Source organism: Dermacentor andersoni, chromosome 7, assembly GCF_023375885.2.
Source record: "Dermacentor andersoni chromosome 7, qqDerAnde1_hic_scaffold, whole genome shotgun sequence".
NCBI classification, from domain to species: Eukaryota; Metazoa; Arthropoda; class Arachnida; order Ixodida; family Ixodidae; genus Dermacentor; species Dermacentor andersoni.
The window spans coordinates 85,721,553-85,745,063 of record NC_092820.1 but is presented as its reverse complement, the minus strand read 5'-3'; the positions used below and the strand labels follow the sequence as shown (position 1 = coordinate 85,745,063).

Sequence of the window (23,511 nt, the reverse complement as noted above, 5' to 3'; positions counted from 1 at the left end):
CTATCTAGATTTGCATCAAGACAGGAAACGACGTACGCGAAGCCCGCGGAAGAGGCAAAGAAGGCGTCCCTGTAAAAATTATGCAGAACACACGCTCTGTAGGAATTGACGTTGTGACAGTCTTTCTGCTGGGGGTGCTATCTAGTACTGTTAAGCGTCGAACAACGCGCAAGGCGGCGACAATTTCACGACGATAGCATGCAGAGTAAGGCATACTCACTGATTTATAGTACTGCGAGGTAGAAACAATAAAAACTGCCCTACTGTGCGCTGGGTCGATCGAGAAGGTGGTACAATGTGACACAGCGTTTCAAACATTGGCTGTTACTAAGGAAGGAGATGAAAATCTGACGCACTCTCACGATTAGAAACGTCATCTTGCTATGCGAGCTAAATAGGCAAAAAATAAAATAGGAAATACTCACCTCTACGTACAATATAAGGGATCATGTTGACTTCTCCTCGCCACGGATGAGTGGTGCAAAAAGATTCAGGAATGTGTGAAATTAGGGGGCACTTTCATGTGGGAAAGCAAGAGATTCCCTTTTCTTAGTGATGGTTCCATTTTGTAGGGTATTGCATGACTTAGCGACATCGATCGCAATGGAAATACACGCAAAGTTGCTATGCAAAGAAACTTGCAGAGCCAAGTAAGCTAAACTGTAAAAAATGTTTACACCCTAAGGGCGTTTTCTTGTTGCACTGGTAATACCTTACCGTTAGGGCCTTACAAACATTTATAGAGGCCCTAGGCGTGCAACGAATAAACTAGACGTGCGATGAAAAAAAAACGCAGTTGAAGCTGTGTAATCCTTCTGACAGCCTTGGGTGCACAGAAATATCCGACAATAGAATTTCGCAGGAACAGGGATGACAATCTCCTGTTGGATGATTCTGTACGCCAAAAGCACTCAGAATGATTACATAGTTTTCAACTACATCTTTTGTCATCGTATGTCTAGCTAGAGCTCCGTTGTTGTCCTCTATAAATTATTGTAAGGCCCTAAGGGTAAAGATGCTACCAGTGGGACAACAAAACAACCTGAAAGCTGTAAACATTTTTACAGTAGGATAGACGTGCTATGATTCCAGGTGTAACCAAAGCCAGTCAGATTGAGATAATATATTTCGTGTTCTAGCAACAGTAGGTTGCCAGTAGCTAGCGCGGACTCACATAAAACCGTTAGCTCCAAGGTCCCCCTTACGCAGAAAATCTAGCGTGTTCAACGTTCTTCTGCATTGACCTTGAGTTTGTCGTGAGTTGGACACGTTCGAAAACCACCGATGGAAATAAACATTTAACAAAGTACGTAAACAGGTGAAAGAACGTTCGTATTGCCGCTGGATTTCTCAGGGAGGTTCCTGAAACCATGCGAAAGTAATTGAGCTAAATTGAACTTAGCATAAGATGAAGATCGAACCCAGAACATTCGGAATGCGGGACTGCCAAGAAGGCTCGTCGGTTCAAGCGCGTTAGATTCGCTCGTATTGAACGCTTTGTGGTCTTGGACTTAGTAAAGTGTCTTAGAGAAATGTACTGCGTCTTGCGCGGTAATTATCTGAGAGGTTATTAATAATGGGCTAATTAGACAATTTAATGCGTCGGTTGGAGTGGATCATATAGGTAAGCAAATTAATGTGTACCTATGTGTGATGCATCAATAAGTAGGCTGCATTTTGTCTTGGTAAGACGTTCCAGCGAAACGTACTGACAATTGGGACTATGCTATTTAGAATGAGTTAACTAGGTTGAAATAAAGGTGTGGTGGGTCATTGACTTTAAAGGAGTGGATACATTTGTAGGTGTGATGTCATTTGGTGAAGCGATAGCACGAGAACTAGTCAAGGGCCTTTTATTGCTATCGCGTTTTTCTCTCAAGTATAAGCCGCATGCAAGCGACCTTCTACGCAACGGCGACAAACGACGCAATCGAGATTGCACTCGCCGCCTACAAGTCGTGCCCCAGGCGAGCAAGCACATTGAGCGAGACGTCGCCGACATTAATGGCATAAGGGCAGCAAATACGCGCTAAAACTGGGGTGACGTGTGCTTTACTATAATAAATGGATGCGTTTTACTGAAAAGAGTAGCAAATAATATTTCTGAATGTCTTGCAGTTGGTTTTTATCTTTGCACGTATCGAGAATTAGTCGTTTGCTCGGTCTGTACGACAATCGGTAGTACTTTAAAGATGTACACCCAGTTGCGGCATCGCACTATTGCCTAGTCGCTCAAAGCCCTTGAGGGCCGCGATTGAGGAATTCTAGATTTTCATAACCGAGTGATCAGTGACATGAACGAGCGATCTGTTCATGCGACGGCTGGTCTCGTCGCTCCAAGCAGTCGTACGCCGCTGTCGCAAACAAAATCACTCGCATCGGGTTGCATTGAAGCGTCGCTCAAGTTTTTCACAGCGAAGCTGTTGGGGGGAATTGCGCAACACTTATCGTGCGGTAAGAAACGCCAGCATGCGACCGCGTGGCTCATATTACGTGTAAATGCAACGCAACGCATTTCGAAGCCTTTAATACCTTTCAAACACTACAATAACGGACGCTTTGCGTATAACTTATGAAAACGGGTAACGCTCATGGGTGGTTTTGGTTTCCAACAGTAATCAATACATTTGGTTTAACACGTAAGAATATACCGGCTCCTCAATGGAGGTCAGTACTAGTACGGATGTGGTGCTGAAAGTTACCCACTGGCGCTGCCAGTGTTGCCACGTAGCTTGAGTGGGAGTCATCTGAGAACAGTTAGCCATGACCACGCTAAGAACAAAGCAGAATAAAACCCTTGGGAAGCACTTGTAAGTCTTGTCATTGCTCACGGTTTGACCCGTATGCTACAACAACTGCTGCGGCGTTCAAGCGACGACATGACCCGTAGGACCTCGGAAGTGTCTGAGGACTCTTAAAGCAGCTTCACTCTATTTCATGTGACCGTTCTCAAAGTTTCAAACATCTGTGAAAGCTTTCTCTTTTTTGCATATGGTGGTAGACAAATGGTGGGGTTACGTAACCTCGAGTCGGTGATGAACATGCCTGGTGATCAACGCGAGTCGCTATGCAGTGTTCCCACAACACCCTAATAATTTGCGCCCTCATTTTACTGAAGAATCCAACAGGCAAATAACGTTGGTCATCATCCGATTTACTGAGTGATTTATCGGGAATGGTAATAAGGCAAGGATGCATGTGCCTCTTCGCAGCCTCAACTGCTACTCCGATTTGCCTTTTAGCATTTATCCGAGACTTCCTAAAGAATCCAGGTGTGCTGTTTTTGGGCATCCATTGGGTTCGTGCCCGCCAAATGTGAATATAAGGGCTCCTTTATTACTGAGGTCCTCAAGGTAGACATGAAGGGCTACTGCTAATGTTGCCTCAGCCGTAATTGTGATCGTTCCCATTACATAAAGAGGTTTTGATCTTTACGCTGAAATTATGGCATATATCTCATTTAATTCAAAGCATTATTTTAAAAAGTCAGGCATTTTTATTCGATCTAACTATCTTCCTCCCTATCAATCTATCACTTTAGCACCTTACGTCTGGGCACCTTAGCACCTTAAGACTGGGTATATATCAGAGTACCCATGGTGGGGGCACCACATGCATCCGTACAATCAGAAATAACGAGTCATGAAATCCTTTCCATGACTTGTTTGTCATGGCATGTACATGAAGACGTAGTTCTATGAATGACATAATGCCGCGGCGGTAATTTCTTTAACTCCAAGTACATCAGTATATGAATGACATTCGAGTTAAGACAAACACGACTCACATTGCATAACACATGATGTGCCTCATGACGTTAATGACAACAGTTCATTCCCAAAAATTTCGTCTTGACATGCAGGTCATGTCATTCATGTGATGCATGTCAAGTCATATCGTTCACGTGATTCATATCTTCATAAACATATTTTCAAAAGTATACCTCACATTGATGAGAAATATGTTATGACATGGCTGACACGGCACGCATACCATGGCATCCATGTGAAAGAAGAGGTGACACGGCATTATTCAATGTAATAACTTGACACATTTCTTTAACTGGATGCATTCTTGGTGTGCTCTCATGACATCCTTGTGTGACATGAATGACACGCCATGCATATCATGACATGTGTGTATGCCAAATTATTACATGAATTACATGAATGTTATGACACAAGTGTGAAAAATTACATAAATTCGTGTCGTATCATGGTTACCTACCTACAAGGCATAACCTAACTACCGGAACAAAAGCTTATGCCGACCAAATGGCCCAAGTTCTCTATTAACTTGGGCCGATGGCTATGTGCTCGTCTTGATGATGCCATCGGCGTTCCAGCTTCGTAAATCGACTCTCGCTTCTGATTCCCGTGTGTTCGAGTAATGTAGCAAGCGTAAGAAAATGCCGGCAATTCTGCAGCTCAACAATGGGCGGTGGTTGCATCCGTACAAAGAGGGATGGCGAAGCAAGTGCCCCAGGAACATTCACTCCCGAATGCTGGGCCGCTACGGGTGGCCTCTTCGTTTCTCACGAAGCTCGTACCAAAACATACGTGGCCCTCCTTATTGTGAACAGGTTCACTAATTAGGCATCGTGGCCTGCTCGTTCCTTGTCCACATATAGTCCGAGTATAACAACGCTGCGCCGAATTCCACAATGGCACCATCATCATGCTGCTGGCCATAAGATGACACATACTTCAAGTTGTGCTACAGTATTGCTGGCAACTCAGCCGTTTTTGTACTCCATGTGATACCAGTTACTTTCGTGTAGTAAATAATGTCAGCTAAATATGAGAGTAAAAGAAATGTTGGAATTTTAGCGTATCTGGCACCTCTGCGCTCCTAGTACACTTGAATTCGGTCGTTCGTAGAAATCACTACATTTTCATTGCCATGGACGTCGTCTTGCTGCTGCTGTCAGGCACACGCACTCTCGCTTTAATTTGGTTTCACTTTACTGCGCCAAGCACAAATATATAAGAATTACACAAACAGATATCTGAATCTGGTAATGCTTTGCTTAACCCCAAACAATGCTGCATAGCCAGTTCCTCGCAACATGCTTCGCATATGGTCGATTGCAGCAGTGCGTAGCATCTGCACAATTAGGGAATATTAATGCGCAAGCATCAAATGGCCTATTATGCGAAAAGCAGGCGTCTGTTGTCTGGAGCGACGAAACGGCATCTAAATTTTCAGTGGGTGCTACAGTACGTCTCGCAAGCTCCTCGATGGAGCAACACGGGCGAAAGAGAGCGACTGCTGCCATGCTTCCACGCCAGGTGCTGCCTCAGGGGAGAGGACAACACCGCAATGCTTCATCGCTCTCCCTGTCATAAGCATGCGTGATCTGCATGTTTTTAGACGTGCATGTTCTCGCCTACGCTTTACCTTCGCCTCGGTGATTGCTACAAAGAAATAAATGCACAAAAAGCTACTTCATTACAAGGCACAAATGTTGGCTGTGAGTTTTGCGCCTACGAACGCACCTTCAGAAGGTGAGCGTCTCACCCACTGGTAGGCTAAACCAGCGCCTCCGGGATAGCAAGCCTGTACACTTTGCTTTACGGAATCATGCTACTTCGACCGAAATTTCTATTGCCAACCCCGGCGCGACAAAACCGATGACGTCAAGAACACCGCGGCTTACTCGCGAGAGTCCCCATTAATATTTGTGGCTGTCGGGCAAGGTAGCATGACGTCACGAAACGAAGTGCACCGACCTTGCGTTATCTCGGAGGCTGTGAAGTAACCTCTGAACGCGCTCGGATGCCCGCGAGGAGTTCGTGGGCCCTATGATGTAAAACTATTCCAACCGATTTTATTCCAATACCCAGGCATCAAATTTGAGTAACTGCCGACGGAAGCATCGGGCGGTAACCTCCAACCTTGTTTGAAAAGCCCTATCAAACGCTCTCCAGCTTCACAGGAGGTAACTTCTGCTTGCTTTTAAAGCGAATAGCATTGCCTACATCGAGCAGATTTTCTCGTCTGATTAACTCCCGATAGAGTGGAAGCACGATCAAGTGGAGAGGGTGTCGATGTGGCAGAGCCATAGCAGCCAAACTGGGTGACCTGACGAGTAAATTGCGGCCGGCATCCGTGATTGCGCCGCTTCAATTATTTAACTTGATCTGGCTGGTCGAAAATCGCAGCGGTGGGTGATGGAAGCTTAAAAATGCTGCGGAAACGGATCCTCCCTATAGAAGAGTTTGCAGAGCCATGTCGCATACGCGTAGAAAGGCTTGGTAGCCTTACATTGTTAAGCATTCGCTTTTATTATACGCAAATAAATCCGCGCTCTCCGGCAGCTACCAGTATCCAGTGCCCGAGTGATCGGCGGGCAGCCATTTTATGTTCTTTTCGGAACGGGGAAGTCTCCGGCTGTTCAAAAAATAAAGTTCGCTTTTGTTCGGGATATTAATGCGACTCTAATGAGCACACGCCACTTTGACGCGATGAGTTTTCTTGCTTTTGTGACGTGCGCGACAAAGAGGCAATGAGGGCGCAGCCCCAAAAACTTTAGAACAGTTGCAGACGGCGGGCGATACAAGGCATGCAATCAGAAATAATTATTTTTCTTTTATTCGGTCTCATCATGGATAATCATTGTGTAAACGTCATATCACATGCGGAGCTATTGCGGTTTTCGGGATGTCGCTTGACAGGTTGGCAAAGTTTAGGGTGGCTCGTAAATTTTTTGCCGAGTCGTGGAGGACTGATTGCAGAATTGGAGTACAAAAAATTTGGAATAGTATTTGTGCAGAACAATAATTATCTCGCAGTCACAACTCATACGAAGTGCTTAGGTGTCCTGAGATTTCAGTGATGGTGTGCAATTTATACAGCCGAACCTAGAGTTCGCAGCTCTTAAAAATAAAATTTAGAATTACCAGAGCGAAACCAATGGTTTTTTATCAGCAGTGAAATAGCGCCCCAGGGAGATATTATTCATTATGAAAAAATTGGTAATAACATTAGAAGTATTATTCAACTATTTCATTACATAATTGAGGGCACAAGTTTTGATAGCGAACTCGTATTTGCGTTTTAAAATACACTATTCAGTTCGTTTCCGTGTGCCATGCTTCGCCCTATTATTTCCTTTCGCAATAAAAGGTAAACGCGCGAAGTATTAAAAAAAAAGCCGCATGATTAAGCATCCGCCCGCCGCGACAGCAGCGGTCCCCAGCGTTACTCGGTCGAATTAGCTCTGCTCAGAACAAAGGATTTCCCACTTTTCAATGTAACATCAGAGTACACACCTTTCTAAAGTTCCGATTTCGCCTAGTTCTGCTCAACGGCTCCATGACATTAACTCTGGGGATGTTGGCCCATAATATATAAGCACGTAATATACGATCAAGTATTTGTATTGTCTGCCGAATCGTCATCCTCGTGGCTTCAGATCGGGAAGGTGGCCTTGGCGACAACTACAACAAGATGTACCTCTGGAGCAGGCAGCACCTGACTCCGCGCTTTATTTTCCATAATTCCTTTACAGTTACCATTGCTTGGGGGCGATGGGGGGGTGGGGGGGTGGGAGTGTAATCAAACCACTTGATTTTCCCATTGTTACATATGATAATTGAAAGTTTCCTCTGAAGCAGACGTATCTACATCCGTAAACGCTTCGCGGTAAGGCACATAGCTAACTTCGTTGCAGACAAAAGGATGTGACGTTTTCAGTTCTTTCAACATTTCATGTAGCTTACTTCAAAGCCACTTGTTGTTTTCTGATTCAATTTTCTTTCTTAGGGCTGTAGAAATTCTTCCACACTTTTCCGTAGTTTCCTTACCATGAGAGAAGGTATGCATTTCCTGCTGACTACGCTCTAGCAGTAGATGTTCCACTCCAGCCTCAGTTTATTCAATAGCGCGGTTTACTGAGTTTTGACGCCATATTATTCTTTAAATAAGTACTTCAATAATAGGGGGATAATGATGAAGCGCAGTTATTTTGTTGAAGCAGAAACTATTTAATAAGCATTGTAAATTACTTAATGTAATATTTTCCCGACTGCTCAAGCAGTAGTATAGCTTTGACGCATGTCTTTGCCTTCATTGCCGCTAAGCATATGAGAGGATCAATAACTGGCCTAGACACAAGGGTAGACATACGGTATATAATTCCGGTGGGCGACCTCCATGTTCTCCTTCCTAGTATTGATAAATTCAATGCGCGATCTACTGAGACACAAGCTAAGGCTCAAGAAAAAAACAGGACACGGCGCTGAGTATTGCTGCACCGAAGTTGTTCAGTTTAGTTTCAACTCTTCCGCGTTGATCTTAGCCAAAATGCAGGCGCAGCGTTCCACTTGTTAGGCAATCACTGTTTTACTCTTTTCCTCCTATCAATTCATGCGAGGAGAATGTGAAAAGATGAGATGCCTGGAGGTGCGTGATAGCGGGCATATTTTCGGAGCAACGTCGCCCGCAGTTGACCATTCGTCGCGAAAATGGCGTTAATATGAACTAACTTCGCTCATCAATCCCTGACTCTTTCAGCGCTCTAAGTGGGCTTTGAAAAGATGCTTTATCAGGACCGAAAAATTTTCTCCATCCCGCTACTTTCGCTTTTTATATAGAGTGTTAGGCATTTAATTTATATTAGCCTAAAAGCTTTCTTAATAAATAGGCACAAAGAACGCTTTGTTCAACGCACATTCAGTGGCCTTCTGTAGCTACTCGGCTTTCATAGACGGACCTGGCTTTGGGGTAAATGAAGCAGCCGTGCGTTGGGAAAAATGCGCCGGCCTGACAGAGAAGTCCGAAATTTCAAGCTCTAAATTTAGTGTAGCATCAAAAGAAAATCACTTGGTTATCATCTCCTGCCCGCCAACTGGTAAAAAATGACTGGCAAGCTCAAAAGCAAATTACATTTTATTCATGGTCAACCTCGTCGGCGTTAAGGTTTTCCCAGTTTTATCAGCCGTCCGTCAGTGGGCGCAACGAGGTATTTGCCATCTTTTTTCGTGTTTGAAGTTGACCCGTCAGCGTACAATATTTTCCAGCTTAGAAGATTTTGCAACCTTTCCTTCCGCCTATTCCATTCTTCTTCTCCGATGTCCTACTCCCATTAGGCGAAGCGGGAAATGGGAGACATTTTATTCGCTTGAAATAGTCTTCGTGTTGTATTATAGTAGATGTTGACCTGAGGGAAATATACCACCTGTGGATGACACGTTCACGAAAACGTACGACTATTTCAGTTGTGAATCCCTCTGTAACCTTGCTAGTGAATTTTTTCTCCGGAACTTGTCCAGTCCTCCCCGCTCACCAGAAATAAAAGTGCCTATAATGTTCCAATTTATCTTGTAGCAAATTTTCCTGAAAGAGACTGTCGGCTCTCTCATGTCACTTTTCTTCCCTTAATGTTGTTGCGGAAGACAGAGTAGTAAAAGTAAACAAATGTTGCCCAGTGCTCCTCCAGAATGAAGGAAATGGCTGTAGCTAACACACCTAATAATTTTTTCTATTTTTCCTCTAGACTAGCGCTTACTTCTTCGTACACCTATAGAAGAACAATGACGATATGGCGTGCCGATAAAACATATAAAACCAGAGCACTGCTGAAACGAAAGTGATTTTATTAGGTTTCTTGAAATAAGATAAAGCGACATGATTACAAGACGGTGTTTTTTGGATTTCAGGTAAGTTTCGGTGTGGCGACACCGACATTTTTCATTGTGAATATTTCACGCACGGGGCATATGGAAGGCCCTGGCAAGATTATGCGAAAATTGTCTGTTCCAAGCTTCTTCAAGAACACTTGGTAGGAGTGCGCTCAGTGTTTTAACAGCATCGAGCACAATATCCCCCATACCTGTGACAAGAACGCGGATGTTCTGCGTTGTAACAGGTAGTGCACGCTCGAATTCCAGCTTTAATCCTTCACCAGAGGACTCGACAATGGCAAATTGCGCTGTGAACCGCAAGAACATGGAGCGAAGAGCTAACTCTCCTTGTTGGCCTGAGCAAATCTTCAATGGCGAGGCGAATTCTATAGGTTCACCATTGTAGAAGTCGACTTGCACCATGCGCTTTCCTTTGGCACAGTAAGGAATTAGGGGCCCGAACTGGCGCAGTTTGCTCAGGCCACGCACAGTCATTCCGCCGACATCAACTCCTGGGAGGAGAGAGTGGAACCTCTTTGGGCCGTACTCGAGACCATCTGGAAGCTTGACCAGCAGCTTGGAAAACATTTCGTCGTCTAGTTGGATGTTTGTGAAGTCACATGGACCATCTGAAATTGGAAACGCAGCAGGACGCGCTTAGCTCAATTCAGCGAAACAGTTTCTTGCAAGGCTAATTTTCGAGCTAATATTCGCATCGCCATTGCACGAGTCTGCCACAATCAGAAAGTTGGAAGGCAGAGGATTGCGAAACTATATTATTTTGCTAAAGCTCTCGAGAATGGTCATCGCTACACGTAGGCGTCTGTTAAAGATTACGTGAAGACAAGGACCTTTACCAGTGCGTAGGCGCAAGCGGCATGCCCGCGTCTCAAGATTAGGGGATTGATTCTATCGGCGAATATATGGGTGCTTTTCGACTGTCATCTTGGTAATAAGTTGATGTGACCGCCTAATACTTCTTTTTTCCACTCTATACGCATTGTAAGCTTGGTTCATGGTTTTTCTCAAGGGTGCTTGTAGGGGTTGTCATCTTTATACCTGCTGCTAATTGTATGTATGTATGTATGAATGTCTGTATGTATGTATGTATGTATGTATGTATGTATGTATGTATGTATGTATGTATGTATGTATGTATGTATGTATGTATGTATGTATGTATGTATGTATGTATGTATGTATGTATGTATGTATGTATGTATTTAAATACCGGTGCTTCTACCCCCGCGATCATTGGTTCTCCAATTTTGCTAATATGCGGGTTTATCACTTATAACTTATAGGGTATAAAGTTTGTAAACAGGGAGAAGGTGCCTCAGAAAGGCTGGCCTAGGGAATTTTTAAACGTCACCTGCGGCAGAAAGCGTATTTGTACTATTTGGACTGCATTCCTCGAAGCGGCGGACATTACTTGTAAGAGAAATGGATATGCATAATCGACTAATAACAGAATTTATTCTCCACTCGAGCGGTAAAAATGCACTGTTGTTCCACTTAGTTTTTGTTTTATGAAAAGGCTCATGAGTGCACGGAAAACCAAAAGTAACCGGGACGCCCATATATCGCATTCTTTGAAAATTATTATTTTGGAAATGGATGTCATTTTGAAATGTCATTTTAAGTCGATATGCCTTTCAGACTCACCGATTAGAATCTTTAAAATGCAATTAGCGCCGTAATGTATTAATTAAAAGTTAAGATGTGATTTTTGGTAATTACCCGAGTATGCACTTCTTCCAGTCTAATAAATATTCGTCGATATGAATAACCCACCTCAGAGACTACAATTAGACTACCTGACATATATTTTTTTGAAAATCCTGTAAAACGTAGAAATCATTGTTATGCGGGTCGCTCTACCCTGTTCAGATGAAAATATGCACGGATCCTTTATGCTGCGTAATATATAAATTCATCGGAAAGTACCAATACCATTATTTTGTTACTGCATTTAGTGCGTCAGAACCACGTGTGTTGGACATTGTAGAAGTATATGGCCTTGCTTCGATGACCACCTTAGAAGTTACACAACACAAGCCGATGAAACAAGTAATACTTTATTGTAGGAATGTTTGTTTGCAGCTTCGCCTCACACTCCGGGCACAACAAGTGAAATTTTTATCGCTAATTTCGATTCGAACAGAATTTTTTCTGCTACCAAACATAGGAAAATGAGCTCATTCACGTGAATAAATGTTAAAACGTAACTGTGCTAAGATACCAAACACCGGCAATTGTGGTAGGGCTCAAGTAATACAGTGTTTCCTCGATTAAAATTGTATATTTGCACTGCTGCTTTATTTATCTAAAGGATTTCCGATTCCAATCGTGAATTCTATCTTGCGCTAATAGGGGCATTTACGGCGTGTATTCAACATTAAGAAGACTAGCATACAAATCCGTTTGAATTACCCCTCTCGCTCACCAGACATGTTTTCATTCATATTATTTCTACGGCTGACTGTTCTTTGGCTATCTTCCCCTGAAACTTTAACGGCAACTTAGGTTGAACTGCGTGATAACCCGTCAGGAGGACTCAAAACTGCATGTTATACACTGATTAGGCACTTATGAGAGTAATGAACCCTTGTAAAGCGCCGCGATCTGATCGTAGTTTGTGCATAAGCTCGTAGGAAACTACTCTTAGGTCTGTGTTCTTTACACTTACTGCTAACTTCTTCAATGCACTCTTGTATTTCGATTTCACGACAATAGCATCATTCCTGAATATTTAACACACATTGAAAAATATTGTTTCAAGTTTACTGCAAGCGCCGCTCGCATCAAGTGATCTTTAAGACATTATCTCTTTGCCAAAGTATATTTTAGCATCTATTATTAGAGGGGAAAAATAACATCCACAATTCACTCCTTACAGTCAAGCTCCTTATTTCGAATGTAAAGAAAACCACCTTCAGAAATTCAGTTCATTAGCTATGCAACACATGGAATTGGTAATGCTACTTTCCTAAATAACAATTATGTGCGGAATTTCCTGCGACTCGTCTAATATGGAAATGCAGTATGCGAATGCATTACCACAAGCGAGACAACCGAGAAACACAGAACTATACACAACTTGCACTACAGAATGATGTTTCAGAGAATCGTTATGTACACTGACGCAGCAGTTCTGAAGAACAAAGAGAACTGTTTGCATGCATGAGTATCATTCAATCTGAATCCTCGCCAGCTTCCTGGTGGTGTTTTTTTTTTCAGTTTCAGTTTCAGTTTATTTCTTTATTAAGGAGGAGACATACATGTTTACACAAGTATACAGAAGGAGGTCCCAGAGCTTGTGGCTGAAAGGGGACCTCCTGTTACAATGAGTTACAAGTAACCGCTGCTTATACTATGTCTACATAGCGATCTTTCCAACTTCTACCTATTCGTTATACGCTGCAAGGAAGGAATCCACACTATTCAGATTTCATCTCATTTTGCAATGAAGGTCCAGTGGGCACAGAGACAGGCTCCCTACCACTAAGAATACTAAACCGCTCAATGCATTTCTTCGCCACATAGCCACCAAATGGCCCTTGCTTCGACACGGCGCTCGAACCCTTCTAACCCTAAAATCTCTTCTGCGACGGGATTCACGTGCTTTAAACCCTTCCCTTGGCTGTGATAGCAGTCAGGCTGAGAACGTTTCTTCCCCGACACGTGGGTAGGGGGGGGGGGGGAGGTGGCAGGGGAGTTTCCTTCCTCCGTTAGTAATTTTGACCTGAACAGTTTACATCCCTGCAAAGTTCGCAAAGTTTGCTTTGGATAAATGCGATAGCCAGTCCTTCACTGACCTATTTTCCCCGATTGACAACTACTTAGGCCATGCTACGTGCTCTGTACACGTGCTCCGTAGACGTGTCGGCAATGGAAACTCGTGATATAATGTGGCGGTCCAGGGTGCAAAATTTCTCGCAATATTTCCTAGAATAATAACTCGCCCTGCGACGCCGTTTTATGCATCGTACTTCAGGTACTTGAGGTCTTCGGATCGGGAACACTCTCGGTGAGTGAGGAAACCTATATGGCCCGCCTGTTCTGTCTCACACGGGTTCATTAATAAGCTAACTGCCACATAGGCAACTGTTCTTTCTCATATTACGCAAAAGGGTTTTTTTTTATAAGACCTTTCCCTCAGATGCAGCAATATATGAAACTTGAAATTTTCGAAGACAGACGGCGCTTTCCGCGCTGCAGTATTGTCCATTTCTATTTTTTTGCTTTTTCTAGCTTACTCGTGAACTGTAGGTGAACAGCATTAGACAAAAATAGGGTATCGGCGAATTAACATTTTTATAGCCTTGATATTTTACGACAGCTATATCTGTAGAGCCATCACCACGTTTACCTACCATTTTCCAAATGAACATTCGACATTGTTTCTTCATGTTTATGTTCACTGACATTTCAACAAGCAATGAAAGTTTGAAAGTGGCCTTTTATGTCGCTACATATTCTGTGAGCAAAACTAATACATTTTTTTTGGCCAGATGAAATTCACGACGAACGAACTGTTCAGTTTATTTCAAGTCGCAAAATATATATGCGAAAGCGTTTGCATAGTAGATAGACTATCTACTCTGACTCGAGTACATATCGAGAAGTACTAAATCGCAGTAATTGAAGACTACTTTATTATCTTACTAAATTGCAGAAGGGCTACACTTAGCATCTCTTGCTGGTCATCAAGTTTGTTTCCAATTTATTCTGACCCAGTGATATTGCAGGCTTATATTGAGCTGGATCCTTTGACGCCCTCTTATATTCTCAATATAAAATGGCAGGCTTTTTTATTTACACTGCGACAACTACTTAGTGAGGTCACTTGGTTTGACGGTGAGGCTAAGTAATCTCACTTATTAGGAAGCGACCTGTTTTTGCGCGTCAGGATATATGAAATGTTAGAAAGCATGTTTATTATGCTGGTACACGTGACTACATCTGGAGGTCTTTTACCTCTTCTTCTTTCATTGAATGAAGAAGATGCTGTTGCCTGATGGTACCTACTGTCACAAACAGGATGCGTCAGCTGCGCACCTGCTCATCGAGTGTCCGCCATACGATCGCCAGCTTAACGCCAACATAGCCAGCAACCAACAGAACAGACAACACCAACCCTACATGGCCATTTGATTTGACGGGATAATCACCTTCTATCAATAGAGAACGTATTTAGTCCCTGGACTGGCCCAGACAATGACAGGCTGTCATAGCTGTTTGTCATTTTCTGACAGTGACCTTTTTCATTACTCTTTGAAGACAACAAAGTGTGAACATGCTCACATTGTGAACATGCTCACTTTGCGTCGGTGGACTTTCAATATGTTTACATGCTTTAATAATCACTTTGTTATGACACACACATCGTTGATCAGCAATTCAAGAAAATTTTCGTTGCACTATTAGCTGCGAATGGACCCTTGCTTGTCGCCTATACAGTTCGTCTTAGACTTTACATACGGCAGAATAAAATGATACTTTATTCCTTCGCTATTCTTATTCTCTTGTTTTTGTTCTTTCTTTCCTTTTTACGGTGCTTAATTGCACATTTTGCTCATTCTCTAGAGTTTGCTTTGGATAAATGCTATAACCAGTCCTTCACTGATTTATTTTCCCAATTGACAACAACCACTTAGGCCAAGCTATCTCAAAGGCAAACCGTCCCATACACATTTAGTAGCTATCTCTAAAACAGAACAGGGCCCGTTAGCAAACTCGCATTCGCTGTGCCTTCAGATTTCGCTCTGGGTAATACTCTAAGGAGCTTTAAAGACCACTCTAGAGTCACATTAGAGAAAGTGCTTAAAGGTTCGGTTATACAGGAAGACCGCACAGCCAACTATGAACTGCCAATTACGGGCGATGGCTGTAACAGGGTACGTATGCAGCTTCTTTACGAAGGCCTGCGCGCATTCATATTCAAGAATATGCCGACTGGAACACCCTGCAATGACAGACTGTAGCAGAGGATAATTTTTGTGCCATTGAAGCAAATACGTCTCTACAATGACGATATTACCAATAAAACTGAAGTTTCAGACTGTATAGCGTTCACAATTAGATAAGTAAGCATGTGTATCCATGCGAGAAATTAAAGTGGCAACTTACCGGTCCTGTATTCCATCGCAGCACACGAGGAAAAAGAGAAAGCGATTACAACAAAGAGTTTTGCAAGGCCCATGTTTACTGATGAATCTGCAAAGATACGAGGAGGTTGTGCAATGTCAGAAAACTAGAATCCAGTATAGTTGTGGTAGAGTACTATTGCAATAGAGAAACTCAAATATGCCGTGTGTAAGATCTTGTAAATGATTAGCAATTGGTTACACTCCCTGCTACCGTTATTCATAGGGTAACTATACACGTCACAGAAAGTATACGAGCCATAAGCACTGGCTTCTGTTGTGTGTTCAATATTGTACACTGTTGTTCAGCTCATAACGTAATGCATCTCTCTTTAAATGGGAAGTGTAGCACGTAGATATTCTAATATTGAGCTCATTGACACCGAGTTCTTTTAGGTGGCTAAAAAATTAACTTGGTGGTAGAATGAACAAGGAAGATATTTTTTTTTTTGGTTTTGTTGGCATTAGACGTCTTCAAAAAGGCATCCCTTGTAATTGTATTCTTACATGCAGCATAAAACATTTCATGCTGTTTTTCTTCAAGAACCCGATAAAGCAATACTTTGCACAGCCAGCCGCGAACGTCTATCGAAAAGATCATCTAGAAATTTGCACAAGAACAACCAACAGTTAAACTGATATTTTACACAGGTGAAAAACTGTTCCCTGTTTCTCTTGCATGTTTTATTGAGTATTCTATCTCAACATCATAATAAAATACTAGCCCCATTAGATCTTATATATTTCAATTCCTGGACAACGCATTTGTCCTCTAATTCAAGGCAATGAGTGCAAACTACATCATGGCGCAAGGACAAAGTAACTTACTTTCGGGTCGCTCAGTTGTGTCCAGAGTGCCGTTGCAGAGAGTACTAGTCCTGTAGCCTGACTACCCTCTGTGAACACGAGCTTGCCCTCGCAATCGCCCTGTACAAGAAGTTGTGAACAATACTTCTTTCCAACAGCTTTATAAAGAGCAACTTTACTGACGTCTGCGGACCCGTGATAAGTTAATATCGTGTTGAATGTGCAACAGCAGCGACGTTGAGCGTGACCCCGCTTGCAATCTTAATGGTACGTTCTATGATGCCTGCCGCTTCCGTTACTCCCTCATTGACTCTAACAAGAGCTTATTTACCGCAGCACTGAGACGGCTACGACGCACGCTGATTGCAGCCTAAAATAACAATCGTAGACATGAACTCGGCTCTCTCACCGCTATCAGTGCCAAATAATGATGTTCATTCGACCTTCGGCTTGAGAGATTTATGCGTCCAGTAATTGGTCAGATCCGGTGCTTGATATGTGGCACGTGTGAATGTACTGCTAAAAGTGCTAGTCCATGTTGTATGAAGCTGTTTAAGCAATGCATTTAACGAGGCCATTCTTTCTTGCAACATGTTTGTGCACTAGGCACTGTAGTCCTCCACTGTGTTTGCAGGCTTTACTGGGACAAAACCTGTTTGGGCTCAATGAGAACAGCTCCAGGTATGAGAAGAAATGTAATTTTTTTTTCCTAATATCGCATGCATGGAGACATGATGGACTAATTGTCGAGGACCCTGCCATTCCTCCTAGATGTTTCTGTTGCAAGAAAGTGAGGCAACAAATGGCCCAGATATCTTTCAGCACTTCAAAGCAATGAAGCGAGCGAAGGAACAAGACGGAAACGCCGTTGAGGTGGTCGATCTCAAGTATTTTCTACAGCATTCTTAGCATTAGATTAACCGACAAACTTAGATTGCCAGTGTGGCACATCATTCGTGTTTTCTTGCGACTTTGTAGGATTCACGTTTTTTTACAAAGCTATCATGCTCGTTTCCTTGGTTTGTTGAGAAGACATCGAGCAGCCACGCAGTGCGTAAAGGCATTAGCCTTACTAATAATATAATATTGGTAAAACGAATGAAGGACCTAGATTGGCAGCGCTGCATAAAATGCCGGCAATTTCATTTGATTATACATCTTAGATATTAAATTGCAAATTTGACTTTAACGTTTATTAATTTTTTTGCAAAATAAGCTGTTCAATGATGATGCAGAACTAGCAGATCCTAATTCTTGTTCCCATGGTTTGTCCAAGAGAGCTTCGCGAACAGTAGCGTAAGATGCTGCAATGATTTGTCACTTTGACACAAACGACAAGACTGCCACCGAATCGCTTAACGGAAGAACGAAAATACGAATGTTTCTTGGCGTAAAGCTACGCTATTTCTTGTCGGAAGCCTTTAATTTCTTATGCCTTCGGAAAAATAGCTTTTATTCTAGGATTCATGCCCCAAGTTGTCACATACAGAAATCGTAGTTCTACAATATCACAAGCCTTGCTGTAAATCGCCGATGAATTTGCCCAGATTTTTCACCCCTGACATTCCACCACAGCTCCTATCTTCTGCGAAAGGCACAATTGCACGCACAGTGTCTCACATTTAAGGACTTTGAGCATTGTGGCCTCTAGATCAACTACATTGACCCAACCTAGCGGCCTCAAAACTTTTTCTGATGCGTTCGCTTTTTGGGAAAACGCGAAATTTTCGGTACATCTTATATGACACCGCTTCAACATTAACAGCTCGTGACATAAAGCCGCGCTGTTTTCCTTTATTTCTTTTAAAGGTAACGGGCGTCTGTTTGTACAACACTGCATAGAAAGTGTTGTACAACAGCACAACACTTTCTATGCACGATAAACGTAGGGGACAATTGATCCAGTGACGAACGTTTTACTGTCCATTCGTTATCATTTCGAAAGTCAGATCTTCCATTAGCGTGCGCCGCAGCGTGCCTCCAAGAACTAATTTAAACGCGCACTTTATCTTTACCACATATGTTTCATTCAAAACTAGCGCCATGTGGTCAGTGAGAGCTGAGATAAGGGCGGGGCTGCGTCTTGCCATGGTGTTCATTATTAAACTTGCACATTTCAGTCATGGTATGCATTATGTCGTTGTTTGCAACAACGCATCTTGAAACGAGTGGAAAAGATAATACTCACTTTTCCAACTGCGAAAGATCTCAACGGAAGATGCTGCAGGTTCAGGACATCGTGCCTAACTCAACTTGTAAAAGCAGGAAGCAATTGATGCTCCCTATGTTGGGATGATTCAGCATCGACAAATAACTGCGGAAATGTGCTTTATGTTTCAAATATTACGGTAAATGCGTGTTGGATGACTGCTACAATGAATACACTAGATGGCCAACAAACTGGATGACAGATAAAAAGCACTTCTACGGCAATATTAATCAATCAATTGACTTAAAAAGATCCTAGTCTACCAGCTGCCTAACATTAAGAGATCACCATTCCTCTAGCAAGGAAAACGCTGGCCTAGGTGTTACATACTTAGCTCCACCTGTATTACAGGAGAAGGGACATCACGAAATACTTTATTTTTCTCCTATATCCATGCTGGCCAATTTAGTTTTGTGAATTATACAGTGTTCCATGCTGATAAACTCGCATAAATGCCGTGAGTTTTTACCTGTACGTTGTTGAAGCTATTTTGGTTTACTGAAGGTATTCTGAAAAAATCAGAAAGTGAATTACATCCCCCATAAGAGTGTGACCTGGGCGTTTTGGACAGAGCCGTTAAACGCTAGGCGGTTACCATGAAATTGGCCCTCTACATTCACAAAGAGATAAGTTCGGACCAGGATGAAGTTGTGACAGAACCGCCAGAAATTGAGCAGATTATTAAACGCTTCCAAAGAAAGAACCTTACCGACACTTCAAATTGTAATAAATTCCACCTATGGGCTCATGGCTACGGCAGTGATCATTACTTCGTAGTAGACATGCGCTGATATGAGGAACATATTTCAATGGAAGTAGAAGAACGCAGCGGTAAAGCACGCGTACAGAGTTATTATGCGTTAGCATTCCTTGGATATTTCATATACTTTATAGGGGTTATCTATCTGATTTCTATCTATGTTTGTACCTATGTATCTACGTATGTTTTATAAACTGTTTCCCGCCAACTTAGGTCCCTGGCAGTTTGGTCGAATGTTTAGCGCATTGGGTTCCTGTGCTGAGGTAACAAGGCTTGTTCCATTGAAATTGTGCCACGGAGTATGTACAAGATACGTGCCGCTCTTCAACAAACCTCTTTCACGCGACATGAATCACTGTAAATGGGTGGACTAAGTAGAGACCGCTCTTTGAAGAAACTCTTTGACGCTGAATTGAAGCACTGGGTATGTGCACCTCCCTTTCTGCTAAACTTAAATAAACGTTTTGCTGCCAGTTGCCTGCTCAAGTATTTCATTTGAATAAGTAGATTTGTGCTAATTTCCGCGGGTGATTTACAAACGTTGTCGAAACGTTTAAAGAACGAACCCTGTACCTGAGTCATTCTCATTGTATCATTAGTCTTTAAAACAGATCATGTGTAAACACGAATATTTTGGTCTTATGATAAACCATTTCTAAGCGAATGTTGATTAGGATCAAAGAAATGGGTCTTTTGTAAAAGCTGAGTGCTGTTAGCTGCAAATTACGTGTGCAAGTATTTTGAAGGGTATGGTTTACAGGGATATAGGGCCGTTGTTATTGACATTAATTTTACGTCCAGGTACGAAAGCAAGAATGACGTTGCCAGTTTTTCAACTCTGCGTAAGTGTGCGTTAGTTAAAGATTGCTGGAAGATCTGATAGAGGATTAAACTGCTATAAGTTACTGTTAGTTGGAGTATATTTGTATTTATATCATCAATACCGAAGCCTGTTGATACTTTCAGACTCTTTATTACAAGTGTGATGCCTTCCGTAGGTAATCCAATTGGGCTCCTGAATTTATATTGTCTGCACACAACACCAGGAGCAATTTAGTGTTCTTCCTTCGTAAATACGTATGTAAAGAATTAGTTAAAACATGGGCAGATTTCTCATGATCAATCCGATTTCTGTTTTTCTACTTTATTATCGAAGTGCAAGAAAGGAAAGAGCGCGCCAGAATGTTTTGGACTGTAAGTATTACTGTGCACTTCTCGTGTGATACGGGCAACCCATAGTTGCAGCTTGCAATTGACGCGGTCCCTTCTCCATTGCTTCTTCAGCTCCCACCTGGCATCCCACAGATGGACAAGGTGTGAGTCAATGTCGGAATTAGGAGACGTAGTAGCGATCGCACGTGTTGTTTTCTCAAGATCTGCTGTGAAGCCTGTGAGCCTGTCCTCGTACCCACCCCCTTTTGGAGCAGGTGGGCAGGAGACAACCAAATAAGAGCTCATTGTCACACAGTGTTGGTCCAATACTCTCGAAAGGTTGCGATTAACCGGTGTATACCTCATTCGAGGACCTGCTAAGGTAGTAGTAGCACTAGTAGCAGTAGTAAACTTTATTAGGAAGGGAGTGGGGAATGGGTTCCAGGACCAATGGCTGGCTCCCTTCGTCCAGGGCTCCACTGCCCTTGGCCGCCCGATGGACTTGCTGGAGGATTGTCCTCTGCACCCCCAGGGGCGACTTGGCAAGCTGCACCTCCAGGACTTCCTCGCAATGAACGTTTTTTACTGGCGCAATTGAAGCATTTTTTACATAGCAGTCATAACATTTGTATCGTATTTCAAAAATGTTTGCATTTAACATCTTTCCACCTTTCACAACCTTGAGGAAAATTTTTTACCCGATTCTGAAAATTTGTGTGCAATACTTTGTCATTGTTGTATAAGTATTTGCTGACACTTGGTGTAACTAACTGAAGAGTAGTCTATTGCTCAACCATAACATGGCCCTAGTTACCTAAAGTTATGAAATTGCTGCAGCCTTTCGGTTCTCAGAAGGCAGTGGGCCACATTTATAAATTCTTCAAGCACGATGGCAAACAGGCAGAGAACGAGGTTATAGCACCTTGAATTTAGCTCCTGTATAAACCAGACACGAGAAAAACTACTTGCTCATCACTGAAAACATGACACACTGTTTCTATAAATATAGACGTCTTAAATTATCAACTTTTTTAGGCGTATTTGTAAAACACGAATGCAATGTTTCCTTGACCTAATAGTCTGACTTCTTGAAAAAAAGTACTGATTTTCTTTTGTCTAGACCATTTCTCTGTTTGCCTCCCACCTGTATTGAGCTGTAATGACATGCGTGGGGGCTTAAGGCTATGTCCAACTTTTCTATAGCACTTATGAGTTTCAGCAAATAATTTACGATGACGTCAAAACTCGCTTCAGTAAAGAGAACAACTGTGCATAAAGAAAATTCACAGAAAGTTTCACAAATCCATGTGCATTTTGTTACGTTTAATGTAATAAAATAAATTAGAGTGCACAATGATATACTTATGAAGCAAGCTTCAGCAAGTTTACCACGTGGTGCTTTTGTGTAGCGACACTTATCTCAGTCTAGAAAATAACTCACTCTATGGCTTTTCGCAAGGTTCTATCAAATGCAAGAGAACACTCCCACTACCACAACTCATTGACTACGGTAGGGAAGACTGCGCTCAGGATTCGAAAGGACAAGCGCACCTCGCTACCGGCACCATCGACAACACTGCGGAGACCTTCAGTTGTCACAGGAACAATGCGACCCACCAATTCCAGTTTGATGCCTTCGCCAGAATACTCAAGGATGTGGAACTGGGCGGTAAACCGCGAGAACGTGGCGCTAAGGCTGAGATTATCTGCGTGCCCTGAGCATAGCTTCCATGGCAACAATAAAACGATGTGGCCATCATTGACGAAGTCTACATGTAGCACGTGGGTTCCTTTGATGCAGTACGGGAACAGGGGTCCGTACATACGGCGATTTTTCAGGCCCTCCTTTGTGAATTCACCCACTTCGAGTCTAGGCACGTACGGCTCGATCTGCTGTACATCAGACAGCTGCATTTCGAGGAGCCTGGTGAGCACCTGGGACGCTTCGTCGTCGAGACCACACGTAGTATCTGTGCCTCGAAAAAAAATATGTTTGCTTTAGAATCGACAAAGTAATGTTTTCACTGATCAGAATATCACTACGCTAATACATGTGTCTGAGTCATTTATTATGTGCTGCTGCGGTGGTGCAAGCTGACCCAGTGACGCTGCCAGTGCTGTCACGCATCGTGTAAGCTATCACTAAGAACAGTGAGCCTTGACCGCGCTCAAACGAAGCAGAGTCACCCCCTTCGGAATCACTTGTAGGGATTGGTGTGGTTGGGGTGCCAGTGCTGCCACGTAGGTGAGTGTGAGCCAACACAGAGACCAGTTAGCCACGACCGCGCTAGAACGAAGCGGAATGACACTCATGGAAAGCTCTTGTAGGGGTTGGTGTGGTTGCTCAGGGCTTCACCCGTATGCTGTATAAACTGCTGCTGCGTACGGGGGAGGCCTTGACCCGTAGGACTTCCGAAGTGTCTCAGGGCTCTTAAAACAGCTTCACTCTATTTCATGTGACCGTTGTCAAATTTCCAACCATCTCTGAAAGCTCTCCATTTTTTTGGCACATGGTGGCAGACAATGGGACGGGTGACGGAACCTTGAGTCTGTGGCCAACTTGCCTGGTGGCATAACGCGAATTGCTTTACAGTGTTCCCACCACACCGTAATGATTTGCGCCCACATTTTACTGAAGTAGCTAGAAGCAAATGACGTAGGTCATCATCACATTTGTGAGTGATATATTGGGGATGGTATTAAGGCCCGCCTGCGTGTGCTTCTTCACGCCCTCAACTGCTACATCGATTAGCCGTTTAGCCTTTATCTGAGACTTCCTAAACAATCCAGATGTATTGTTTCTGGGGA

The 23,511-nt window shown here is 42.9% G+C and overlaps 1 long non-coding RNA gene across 1 annotated transcript; it reads right to left on the bottom strand.

The window, feature by feature from the left end:
* Positions 1-9,579: 9,579 nt before the first annotated feature.
* On the bottom strand, positions 9,580-16,743 carry LOC129380222 (uncharacterized). The gene is made up of 3 exons (XR_011895446.1): positions 16,604-16,743; positions 15,759-15,845; positions 9,580-10,255 (listed from the first exon to the last, which is right to left on the bottom strand). It is a non-coding gene; the product is annotated as an uncharacterized lncRNA (long non-coding RNA).
* Between the last annotated feature and the right edge of the window lie 6,768 nt (positions 16,744-23,511).